Consider the following 12,365-nt stretch of genomic DNA (forward strand, 5'->3'; position numbering starts at 1 on the left):
TTATTGAAAATAAATTTATAATGAAAATACAATAGATATCGAATAAAAATATAATAAATACTGAAAATATACTAAATTAGTCAATAAATAGTGTAATATCAAATAATAGTTTAATCAATAAATTATATAAAATACATAAAAAGTTAAATAATAGTTGCTTAATCTCCAATGATTATCGACAATTTACTGTTAAATAACAAAATAAAAATGTATTTATAAATAATTATGAAAACATATTTATCAAAAATACAATAAATAATTACTGAAATAAAATAACTACTAATTTTAGTATATATAAATTTATAGTGAATGTACACTATTATTGTAAAATTATTACTAACACATATTATTTTTTTGAATGTTATTTTCTATAATTATTAATTAATATAAGTGAAATTAGTTATTTACAATATTATTTATTTAATTTAATAATCCATAAAATTATAATTATACTATTATTACATAATTAATCATTAATTTTGTAAAATAATAAATTATTATTATTATGAATATTATGAAATCTATTATAATTATTTTTCTACTTTTAAGAATTGTTTTTAATTTATTACATAATTTTGTCATTTTAACTATTTAAAAGTTAGTCATGTTATACTTTGTTATATAAATATTTAAATAATATGTAAAATATTTAAAAATTTTCATTATTTGAATTTTATTTATTCTAATGTTATTATGTAATATTAAATATTTTGTTATATAATTATTTATCTATTTTTAATGTTTTTTGTTTAAGATGTTTAGTTACTAAAAACAATACTTTATTTTTTAATATTCAATTTTTATTATTTAAATAATATTTAAATTGAATAATTCATAAAATTATAATTTATATTGTTACTGCATAATTTCATGATGAATTTTGTAAAAATATAGAATTATCAATAATATGAATATTATTAAATTGATTATAATTAATTTTTGTGTTTTGAAAATTTTTAATTGAAATTCTTTAGCTAAAACTTTCTTTAGATAGATATAAATATAGATATAATTTTGTTATAATATTTAAATAATTCTGAATTATTTTTAATTGAAACTTTCTTTTGATAGATACAAATAAAAAGTTTTGTCGAATTTCAAATAGGGATGGTGAAGAGATAGGGTGGGGATGGGGAACATATTTTTGCTCCAAATCAGGTATGAGGTTTGCATATAATTCCCCAAGCCCGATGGTAAATTAGTAAAATATGAACATAATTAATATTTATTTTTAAAATATCTCTAAGTTTTTCTCATATTCTTATAATCCTAGGATCCCATAATTCCATTGATAAAATACCCCCAAATTGTCATAATCCAATTCCTCAAATACCCCAAATTCTAATAATCCTATTTGTAAAGTATCCATAAATTAGATTATTTTTAGGTGGTTGCCTCAGGGTGGAAAAAATTTGAGGATTCCTATCCCCGACAAGGAATGGGTGCCTCACCTTGAACCCGCCCCACCACCAAGAACCTAGCGGGGATGGGGTTTAGTGTCTTGACTATGAAGGGAAGGACAGGGACTCAAGGAGGAGTGCCCATCCCATGCATCGCATAGGGCCCCACTAGTCTCTTTGTTAAATTTGAGATAATTTAAGAGATAAATAGGAGTTAGAGATAATTTAGAAGATAAATATGAGTTATAGATAATTTAAGAGATAAATAGGAATAAGAGTCAATTTAAAAGAAAATAGGAGAAAGTGGTGTCAATTGGCTAAACATTAGAAAATCAAATTCCTCTTTATTTATGATTGTTAGAAATAGTTAAGCCTATATAATTTTTTTATTGGATTAATGGGTAATTATGTAAAATTAAAAAAATAAAAATTTTAAAAAATCAGAAAATTAAAAAAAGAATTTGAAACAAAAAAAATATGGTGACGTAGACTATATTACTATATATATATATATATATATAGTCTGATTCTGAATCGAAAGCAAAAGGTTGACAATGGAAAGCAGTATGAAGTAGTAGGTACGTAGTCTTTTCCATTGATGTTGTGATTATAATATTGATGATGATGATATATTGATAATTTGATATGGGTTTTGTTCGGGAGAATATGGTTGAGTTGGTCAAGATGTCACGCGATAATTTTTGTGGCTGCTCTTCTCTTAGGCCAAGTTGACATTATGCATAACGAAAGAGTGCAATTAAGGAGTGTCTTGTATGAATAAAGAAGCTAATTCCATTGGGAAAGGGGAAACCACCCAAAGACTTTGGCGATCGTCCTCATCTCGACAATCCCGGAAGTCTTATCTATCTAAGATACGGATGCTCAACTATAAATAGGTATTTCTCGTTCGAGGTAAGGGACTTTTGGAATTACACTCTTTGAATGCATCTTTGCATTATATCTTTGGCTTGAACTAGTACTATTTTAACTTGTTATAGTCCCGGTTACATAATTCTCTACCCTATTGACTTGAACGTTAGAATACCTACCCAAAAAATAACTCATCGGGCCTCTGACATTTCTCCTGGTTGTAGATTTCGATGCACGACTCTGTTCATCTACCTCAGTCTCATCCAATTGGCTAGACTATTTGATTATATCCTTAATTCTAAATACTTCGGATCAGACATCATCATGTCTAACAATTGGATCTATCCTATTATTAGTTTATTACCTTATCTACTCAAAGAATGAAAAACAAAAAAAGAAAAAGAAAAATCTTGCCCGGACACAAGCGTCTACGTACTGAGAGACCCACGTAGTCAACATTTTATTAAAGCTTGATTTTTTTCTCAAAGCTGACGTTCAACTTGATGTTAGCTGGCCGTGAGTGAAATACTCGGGCATCCTTCATTCCATAAAATCTAAATATTTATTTGTTTTTAACGTATATATATATATATTGGGAGATATAAAAGGGTATATAGAAAGATGTTTGATTGCTCGCCTGGCCAAATTTAAACAAAACCAAGGGGAAATATACACTTTTCTTTACCCTTTTCTGGATAAGAGTGAGATCTTTAAAGAATAGAGGATATGCTGATTTGAGGTATCTCTATTCAATGTCATATCAGTTTTGACAAGGCAAAAATTAGGTCTGTGGACACATGGCCATACTATGTAATTTGAGGCCCCATAAATTGCCATTAACCATCAATTCAAAGGATTCGATTCTAAAGATTACCATGCAAAAAAATAAAAAAATCAACTTAGATGCTTTGAAGAAAACACTTGGATGGTGATCAAAAATCAAAATTAGTATTAATTATTTGAAGCTTATATAGAGTCTAAGACCCATTCAAATCCAATAATGGGTCACGATCTCCTGAATATATCTGCCATATTCAATGTTGTGAGTTATGAGAACCCAAACTGCAATTAGGAGGGTGGTGTAAGGGCAACCGGTGCAGACCGGTTCTAGAAGCAGAAGGTGGAGAAAGTGAAGTGGTATCAAAGTGATGATTTGATGAAAACACTCTCCTAAGTGAGAATACCATGAGAATCCTACAACTACAATGTCTAATATTCACATTTATTGGTTGGGAAATGAGAAGCTAAAGCAAGAAATTAAGGCCATGTTTATTTAAGGTGTAAATGAGAATCGGGATAAACTTTACACCTTAGACCAATTTTGCTGACGTTTGGTTGAGGTATTGTTTTACATCACAGATAAACTCTGCTTTAGGCATGTTTTACATCAAAATTGAGTGGAAAGTAACCACCGATGAAATTGATGTAAAACTCATCTTCTCTATCGGTGTAAAACTCCCTGCTCATACCTCCTCTCAATCGCTGCAAAGGTCAAATAGCACTAGTGTTCCCTCTTGACGACAATGCATGTATGATGACTCTTCCACCATAAAATGGCCTGCTCTACAAGACTGGTACTGAATCTAAGTAAGGGATGCCTATCACTCTCACATCTGCACCATTGAAGAAACCATCGTGAAGATCTCCTCTTTTTCTCCAGAGAAGCCAGGGGAAGCCGAAAAAGTAGTCGAAGAAGCTCATACTACCCTGATTAAACCAAAGAAAAAAGAGGAAGAAGTTGCCGCTATGCCACTTCCACCACATGAGGAGGTCTCCATCTTGGGGATTTCGCTGTTCAAATCTCCATCGTTTTTGTTTTTGGTTTCTCTTCATGATTTTCGTCGATCCATGCTAATCATGTCTTCCTCTCCTTTGGTCATCCCTAACAACAATGCCTCTATCGGAAAGCTTGTTCTAGTACTCAACCTCAACCATTTTTCTGAGTCTATAGGGAAGTTCAGACCCACCGTTTGAAGCATTCTCTGCCTCTTCCTTCTGTCCTTAAAAACCCTTTTAAGATTGTTGAAGGTCCTCTCAGCTCTGCTGCCAAAAACCCAAGTCATTTTCTCTGAAACAGGAATACTTATTTACTTCAACAAGGTCTATGCTTTTCGACGTAATCCATTGGTTTTGCTTTGTTATTCAATTAGGTTTTACTTTCTATTTGTAGAAATTGATTCAGCCCGAAAGGCATCAACACCGTCATTCAATAGAGTAAATATGCATTTACACCATCATTCCTCTTCTCATATTCCTTTGTTTCCAAATGCCTGCAATTTTGCATCCACGCTTTTACACCATGAGTGTCAAACGATAATAGAGTAAATCCCAGCAAGACACCGGTTCTGTTTTACATCATTCATTGGACCGGAGCCTCAATCATCAACGATGTAAATATAGCCTAAACGAAAAATAAGTGGAAAATATAGTATTAGTAGGCGAGGGTTCTGATGGATTAGTTCACAATTAATCCATAAAATTAATGGAGGATTAAAATAAAACAGCGTGGGGGCCAATCTGTTGTAAAATAGTTATAGGAAAAACCTTGACCAGAGACTCTAGTAAAGCTACATGATCAAGGACATGGGAGTGTTTATTATACATGCCACAGTCCACATACATATTGGTAGTGGTATCTTTTTTTTTTTTGGATACCGGCCCGTTAGATCCAACCAAAAGTGCTAATTCTTTAGTTTGGTTTAGATGGAACCGATTCATTTGCAGGCCCTGATCCTTTGGTCGTTACAAGTTATTGAGGCCCCAACTGTTTTATCTTACACCAAAGCCGAATATCAGAAATGTTCCAATGAGAGAATGTTTCCAAAAACAAGCATATTGTAGAGAGATTGGCCTTCGTGTCTTTCTAATTGGTTCTTTTCTGTTATGTTTTTTTATTGGGCTTTTTCTTTATGGGCCTTTAGCTCTTGTTTATGTTTTTTAAGTATAATACCAATGTGGACGTCTAGTTAAGGGCAGTTTTATAAATTATGTAACTTAACCAAGTTTATTAAAAAGGATTAATGGGAGAAAGAGGAGACTATGGAACTCCTCCTTTCTTTCTCCTTTTTTCTCCAATCTTCCTTCTTCTTGTTGTCTTCTTCTTCTTTCCTAATTTCTTTTGTTTTATTCTAAAATATTCTACTTATTTTATTGTTTTGAATCACATCTTGGTATCAGAGCATGTTTCCCTTTCATTTTTTCCCTTTTTTTTCTTTTTTCCCATACACTTTTTTTTCTAATCGAAAGATGTATGGAGAGATAAATTGCTGATTATTCAGAGATCTTGTTTGCCTAGTTGGTAGAGGGTTTGGAGAGTTAAAATCTGGTCGAAGATTGCCAAGAAAGTGGGATTGCAGATTTATTTCCCAAAACCCTAGCCGATTAGAGAATTTCTAGTTATGGGTTGAAGAGGTTGTTTGAGTGTGGCGCTCAAGGCTTGGAGGGTTCCTTTTTATCTCCAGAAGTGGGCAGCTATAGTTGGAAGTGGTTTGGATAGCTCTGGTTTGAGCAACTACCTCTTCTCTCTTTCTCCTCGGAGGCCAGGTACGGTGAAACCCTAGTTTTGGGACTTTTAAGTGCTTGGCTGACCTTAGTTAGGTATATAAAGGTTAAAAACATTGTTTTTTTATTTTTGTTTGATTGATGGAGCAATCTGAAAGTGAGGTGAAGTAGATCCCGGTGTCGAGGGTTGGTCTCGTAGATTCCATTTTGACAAGAGTAACTACATTAAACTTAACGGAACAAATTACCTTGATTCGGCACAATCTATTAAGATCCATGTCTGTAGTGGAGGTAAATTAGGGTTTCTAACGGGTAGTAAGGCGATGTTAGATGAGACTGATCCTACATATGAGAAAAAGAGGCATGATAACTACACAATTATTGGGTGGTTAGTAAATTCTATGCAGCCCCATATAAGTCAACAGTATTTGTGGATGACTTCAACCAAGAAGATTTGGGATAGTGAAACAGAGACATACTCTCAGAAATTAAATATTGCAAGGGCCTACAAACTAAAGAGTGATGTGAAGAATTTAAGACAGGGGGAGAAGAGTATAGCTGTCTATTATTCAATGTTGAAGTCACTATAGCAAGAGATAAATGTTATGGAAACATTTGTATGGGAAAGCACCAAAGATGCTGAAACTTTCAAAAAAATTGTGGAAAGAAAAAGGGTGTTTGAGTTCCTTATAGGACTCAATCTGGAATTTGATATTACAAGGCAAAATATCTTGGCCAAGGATGAAGTGTCACTTGCACAGGCATACTCTATGGTGAGCAGTGAAGAGAGCAGGTGACAGGTACAGCTACAGACCCCACCTCCTCCAGAACATTTTACACATGTTGGAATAAAACCAAAGGGGCTAAATGAAAAAAAAAAAGAGGTGATATGTGAATAGTACAAGAAGCCGAAACATACTAAGAATTCTTGTTGGAAGCTTCATCTAGATCTTCCTCCTGAGAGGTTTCGGAACAATAACAGCTTTAAGAAGGGTGGTCAGTCTGGAAGAGTCCGGCTTCAGTCCAGGCTCTTTTTGTATGCGCACCGTTCGCGCATTCAGAGGACGCGCCGTATGTGATGTTCTCAAGCGTGCGGAGGGGTTTAACCACGTCTCTCTTTGAATCTCCTCTCCTCTCCTCTGCCAGACGAGTCCGAACCTCATGCTCGCTCCTCTCCGCCCGGTGGCGACTGTAAAACCATTACCACCGAAAACTACACAAACCATCTCCGGCGGCGGATCAACACCAACTGGCTTGTTAATGCTGACCAACAAAACCATACAGAAGCAAGGCCATGCTTTCTACCTTTTCCAATCCATTTCAAGAATCCCAAATTGGATGACGGTAATGTTGTCTCATTCTCTACCACTTCTGTATTCAGAATTGTCCCCCCATACCCAGATCTAAGTGGTCACGGAATCGCTTTCGTGATCGCACCTTCAAGAGCTCTACCAAGCCAGTTTATTGGCCTCTTTAATGAGTCCAGCAGTGGTGATTTGAACAACCATGTTGTCACCATTGAGATCGATACCAACCAAAGCAAAGTGTTCTCTAGTATCAATGATATTCATGTCGGTATTGATATTAACAGTTTAAATTCTTCTGTATCTGCCCCGGCCTATTATACACATCATAATGGTGTCAGTCAGGACCTAAAAGCCTATGCAACTTTGGATAGAGTATAATGGCCGGGAAAAGCAAATTAATGTGACATTAGCTCTGTTTAATATAGATAAACCTGATATCCCGCTCCTATCTCTGAAAATCAATCTTTCTTCGATCATGAAAGACCCCATGTACGTTGGATCCTCATCGTCAACGGGCTCTGTTCTTTCACCTCACTACTGTTGGGATGGAGCTTTAATCTGAATGGACCAGCAAAAAAACTCATTTTCTCTCAACTTTCCAAGCTTCCTCGAGTAGGACCAAAAGAGAAATCCAAGTTTTTGACCCTTGGGTTGCCGATTGTTATCATAGTTTTTGTGTCCACCGTGGTCTACGAAGTCCAATTTATCATGGCAAGGAAGAGAAAGTTCACGGAATTAGTTGAAGATTGGGAAATGGAGTATGAGCCTCACAGATTCAAATACAAGGATCTCTACCTCGCCATCAAGGGGTTCAGAGACAAGGAACTTCTAGGTAGCGGCGGATTTGGCAGGGTCTATAGAGGTATACTCCCACCTCTGAAATCGAAGTTGTGGTGGAGAGAGTCTCCCACGAGTCAAGACAGGGGATGAGAGATGGAAGGAAGATGGGATGCAAAAACACAATACTTGAGGTTTGTGATCCGCTGGCGGTGATGGTTGTATAGTCTCGACAGTGATGGTTTTGCAATCGCAGCCGAGCGGAGAGGAGCGAGCGTGAGATTCAGACTCATTTGGTAGAGGAGAGGAGAGGAGACTCAAAGAGAGACTCGTATCCAGGTTTAGCCATTAACAGTAGAGGCTACTAACGGTGGTTAAACCCTTCCACACGTTGAAAACACCACACGCTTCGGAGGACACACGACACGTCCTACGAATGCATGAACGATGCGCGTACTAAAAGAGCCTGAACTGAAGCCGGACTCAATCTGGAAAACTCAAGAATGCAAATGTTGCTACAGTGTTTGAATGTGAAAAAAAATCTATTGTGGAACAGTTGGCAGTAGTGAAGGCAAAATTTGAGAGATATGGGAAGTTGATAAACCACTTGAAGTCTATTGTTGCATCTTCCTCCTCAGGCACCCCCTCTACATCCGCTTTTGCCCATTCAGGTATCCATGTTTCTACAAATCATGCTACAATCTCAGGTAATCGTAGAATTCCTTGGATCATAGATTCTAATGCATTAGACCATAAGACTAGCATACCCAACCTTTTTTGTTCATTCTAGCTCATCTCGGGTAGAGAGAAGATTTCTCTTGTCGATGGGTCTCTTGTTCCCATCTCTAGAAAGGGGAATATTAAAGCCTCTGACTCACTTGTATTATCCTCTGTCTTTCATGTTCTCAAACTTAGCACTAACCTTTTATCTGTTAGTAGTTTAACAAAATCAATGAACTACAGCATAACCTTCTTTCCTACTTATTGTGTTTTTCAAGACCTGAAGTCTCAGAGAACGATTGGGAGTGACCATGAGGTGAATGGGATATACTTGTTGGATGTTTCTGATCAAAGTCCTGGATTACCTAGTGGAGTAGCTTTGGAGTCTATTTTAGTTTTATCAGAGTCAGTTAATAAAGTCATGATATGTCACTTCCGATTTGGTCATTTATTTTTTTCAGCCTTGAGTCATTTGTTTCCAGAAATGTTTAAGGGAATATCTCTATCGAGTCTTCATTGTGAATCATGTGAACTTGCAAAACATTGTAGGCAATATTTCTCAATGAGTAATAAAAGATTTGTTTCTCCTTTCCATATTGTGCACTCTGATGTGTGGGGGCCATATCATTTACCTGCAATGGGGGGCTACAAATATTTCATTCTTTTCATTGATGATTTCTCTCATTACACATGGGTTTACCTTCTAAAATCTCGATATGAAGTACCAAATTTTGAGAAGAGTCTCTCCTCCTACTTTGATACCTTTGGAGTTATTCATTAGAGTTCATGTTCCTATACTCCTCAACAAAATGGAATGGTGAAAAAGCAAAAATGATCATGTGGTTGAGGTTGCAAGGAGCCTCCTTTTTGCTTCTCGTGTTCCTGTTAAGTTTTGGGGTGATGCTGTCCTTACAGCTACATACTTGATAAATCGAATGCATTCTTAGGTTCTGGGGTTTAAAACTCCTTTTACTTTGCTTTTCCCAAATGAGGATCTCTTCTCTTTTCTTCTCAAGGTGTTTGGATGCACTTGCTATGTCCATGTTCACAGTCATCAAAGACATAAGTTTGAGCCTAAAGCACATAAGTGTGTCTTTTTGGGATATGCCTCCACACAGAAGGGGTACTACTGTTTTGATCCAGTTTGTGGCACTCACTTTGTTTCTAGAGATGTCATATTTGCAGAGTCGGTTCCTTTCTTTGGTACTTCTCTTGAGGGGGAGCATTCAGATGAGTTATTTGCATTATCACCATCTATTCCACTTCAATTACTATTGAATCTTCTATAGAATCTCCTCCAGTCGAGTCATCTATCACTGCTCCCCCTCCTTCTCCTTCTCATCCCCCTACTTTTCCTTCCCATCCTATTATCCTGAGGTGGTACTAGAGACAAAGACTCAGAGACAGGCAAGTTGTTTCCACGCCTTCAGATGTGCCTCTTGCTCCTCCCATCACTAGTGATGTAATAGGTCAGCCCTCTTCTATCACTTCGGATACCTTCCTTGACCTTGGTCTCCCTATTGTCCTTCGCAAAGGCAAATGAAAATGTACAACTCATTGCATTTCCAAACACCTGTCCTACAACCTTCTTTCTCCTTCCTATTATTCTTTCCTTGCCTCTGTTTTCACACATGTAACTCTCAGATCTGTCCCAGATGCCTTGTCTAAACTAGAATGGGGAGATGCTATGATGATTGAACTAGATGCTTTGCATAAGAACAATACCTAGGAAATTATGGATTTGCTTGAGGGAAAGGAACTCGTTAGTTGTAAGTGGATGTTCACTTTTAAGTATCATTCTGATGGTACTATTGAGAGATATAAGGCATATTTGGTTGCTAAAGGATATACTCAAATGTGTGGTATTGGCTACTTAGAAACTTTTGCCCCAGTAGCCAAGATGGCTTCAGTTCAAGTTTTGCTATCTTTAGTTGCTGCTTTTGATTGGCCTCTTCATCAGTTTGATGTAAAGAATGTTTTTTTAAATGATGACCTAAATGAAGAGGTCTATATGTCTTTACCTCTAGGGGTGTATGGGAAGGAGATGCAAGGAAATGTCTGTAAACTAAAGAAGTCTCTTTATGGCCTTAAGCAATCTCTTAGAACCTAGTTTAATAGATTTTGAACTGCTCTTGTGGATTTTGGGTACACACAGACTCAGTCGGATCATACTTTGTTTGTTAAGAGGAGAGATTCCTTAGTGACCCTCTTGATTGTCTATGTTGACAATATTGTGGTTACAGGTAATGATACTCAGAAAGTTGTTCATCTCAAGAGTTTTCTTAACACTGAGTTTGAAATTAAAGACTCGGGAGAACTCAGATATTTCTTGGGAATTGAAGTTGCCAGATCTAAGGATGGTATCTTCATTTCTCAGTGAAAGTATGCTCTTGATCTCCTTGCAGAGACTGGGAAACTGGGGGTTCGACCTACTTCTACTCCTATTGACCTAAATCATAAGTTGTTAGCGATTGAAGGTGAACTGTTGCCTGATAAGGGAGTGTTCCAGAGACTAGTTGGGAAATTACTATACCTTTGCATGACTTGGCTAGATATTTCCTATGCAGTTAGTTTAATCAGCCAGTTTATGCATTCTCCCAGAGATGCACATTTAGCAGCTGCTGAAAGAGTTATGTGCTATCTAAAAGGGACTCCAGGGAAAGGTATCTTGTTTGCTAAGTATGGACACATGAAGCTGAAAGCATACACTGATGCTGACTAGGCCAGATGCATTGATGATAGGAGGTCTACTTCAGTTTACTACGCTATGGTAGCAGGGAACATTGTATCATGGAAGAATAAGAAGCAGTCTATAGTGGAGGATCTTCAGTTGAAGCGGAGTATATGCCAATGGCACATGGAGTTTCTGAACTTTTGTGGTTGAAATCACTTTTAAATGAATTGGGTATAGACTATGAGAAACCAATGATGTTATATTGTGATAACCAGGCTGCTATCAACATTGCACATAATCTTGTTCAACATGACAGAACTAAGCACATTGAAGTTGACAGGCATTTTATACGAGAGAGAGTTGCCTTAGGAGAAGTCTGTTTACCATTTGTTGCTTCTGAAGAACAATTGGTTGATGTTTTGACAAAAAGTGTTTCTAAAGAAAAGCTTGCTCATTGTATAAGCAAGATGGGCATAATAGATATCTATACTCAAGGGCAATTGGTTCTTTCTTGTTATGTTTTCTTATTGGGCCTTTAGTTCTTGTTTATGTTTTCTAAGTATAGTGCTGATGTGGACGCCTATTTAAGGGCAATCTTATAAACTATGTAACTTAAGCAAGTTTATTAAAAAGGATTAGGGGGAGAAAGAGGAGATTATCGAACTCTACCTTTCTTTCTCCTTTCTTCTCCAATCTTCCTTCTTCTTCTTGCTATCTTCTTCTTCTTCCCTAATTTATTTTGCTTTATTTTAAAATATTCTACTAATTTTATTGGTTTGAATCACATCTCATATAAATCTTAAGAAATTTGAAGTATCCCTAGTATACAAGATAAAATGAGGAAACGCAGACTAAACTATTTTACTCTCTTTCTAAGTTGAAAGTAGGGGTCTCAATGGGTTGGACATTGTCCAAATCAAAATCAATTTGAGGATTGGACGGACCAATAAGCTATATTGAATTGATCAGTCCAGACTCAATGGTCTAAAGTATTTATTGGATTAGATTGGACCCGGTCCATTTCTAATGGATTTATGTTGGACCGGGTCAGATTGAACCAATATCCAAACTAGTTCGAAAATGGTCTAGAGTATTCATCAGATCAGATTGGGCCTA

The sequence above is a fragment of the Nelumbo nucifera genome, chromosome 5, assembly GCF_055504915.1.
Source record: "Nelumbo nucifera cultivar China Antique chromosome 5, China Antique-T2T, whole genome shotgun sequence".
Lineage (NCBI taxonomy): Eukaryota > Viridiplantae > Streptophyta > Magnoliopsida > Proteales > Nelumbonaceae > Nelumbo > Nelumbo nucifera.